Raw genomic sequence first — 1395 nt, forward strand, 5'->3', positions numbered from 1 at the left:
TTGTATGTTCTTAGATAACTATAAGTGCTTCTTGAATTGTTGTTGTAAATGATATAATCAGTCGGGGCCGTCAAAGTACCTCCGCAGCCTATAACCCTTCACTTAGTTTAATCWTAACAAATTAATGTTAAAACTTACTCTCTCTGATAATTGCGGAGAAGCCTGTTCTGTTTCCAAATCSATCAGACTTGAAAAYAACTTTCATCATATTTGYAGTATAGATTCCAGAATTAGAAGTAATATTGCTGAAGCACGTTTTAAGCACTGAAGTCCAATCTTTATCTAGTCTCTTTTCGAAAACTTCCACATAATCAGCATAACAACCTCCATAAGTTAGTTGYAGATCCATTTCTCTAAAGTAAATTMTTAAACTGTTCATTGGRATTGTGGTAAAAATCCATTCGCATYGAAGATWAGGTGCATATCCATTTGGAAAACCAGGAGATGTGATTGTAGTRTAATTCCTCAATTCGTTTATRGCGATTGGTTCTTTTGTACCACATCCATTTGCTACAATTGARCGTTTTTCARTTGAATCAGTTTTTATTTATAATTACGTTTAGATGTTGGTYTTTTGTTACTAACAACTGATGCTGTTTCCAACCATTCTATGATAAATTTAGTCAGTGWTCYYGATGTACTATAACCACTRAATTTAATAAGAACAATGTTAGATGTACTTTTCACAGAGTCTGGAATTGTAGTRCCRCAAAATTCACCAAGWCTTGGTGACTCTAMAGTKGAACCGTCATAAATCTACAAAATTTATTGAGACCTAACCAATTTTTCACATTAATCTTACATATATTGAAGAAAAACACATGCTATCTCCATTTTCTAAGAGAATGTCTTTAAATGTCAACATTATKCGTTTTCCAAAATTCACAGTTATCCTCCAGGAGAAGTCTCCATAAAACGGAAAGTTTTGATAATAKAGAGGCGAAACTATTCGGCCTTTTGGACCACTTAGTTCRTTTTCATGGTCTAAAAAATTATTRARAACAAGCWAAASATAATTAAATTACATACTTAATATGTACTCGGCGTAAAAACCTTTGACTTGACCATCCGAACGACTTGTTTTCAAAAATATCCACAAACTTCCTTCATTCGTGATATTAGTTGGTMGATCACTTCCACAAAAAGTACCCAAAAGCTTTCCAGTACCATTGTTTTGTCTTACTTCCAAATAGTCAGTATTACAGTGATCTGATTCTACTAATTCGAAGTAGCTAAAACTGAGTGAAACGTGATTACCTTCTGTTATATCAATCGTCCATTCGCATTCGGTGTCTATTGGGTATTTTTTTGGGTAACCTGGCGAAGCAAAATACCCTTCAATCGATGTTAGAGTTCCTCCACAAACTAAAATAAATCGATTAACTAGTTAACGTT

General features: G+C 33.4%; 1 protein-coding gene across 1 annotated transcript in view; it reads left to right on the forward strand.

Annotated features, from left to right (window-relative positions):
- Nucleotides 1-1395, forward strand: part of LOC123005252 (cubilin-like) — a 69530-nt gene that overhangs the window by 51540 nt on the left and 16595 nt on the right. The window lies entirely within an intron of this gene.

Source organism: Tribolium madens, unplaced genomic scaffold (genome assembly GCF_015345945.1).
Source record: "Tribolium madens isolate multiple individuals breed KSU strain unplaced genomic scaffold, Tmad_KSU_1.1 Scaffold_20;HRSCAF=117;Tcas5.2_LG4, whole genome shotgun sequence".
NCBI lineage: Eukaryota > Metazoa > Arthropoda > Insecta > Coleoptera > Tenebrionidae > Tribolium > Tribolium madens.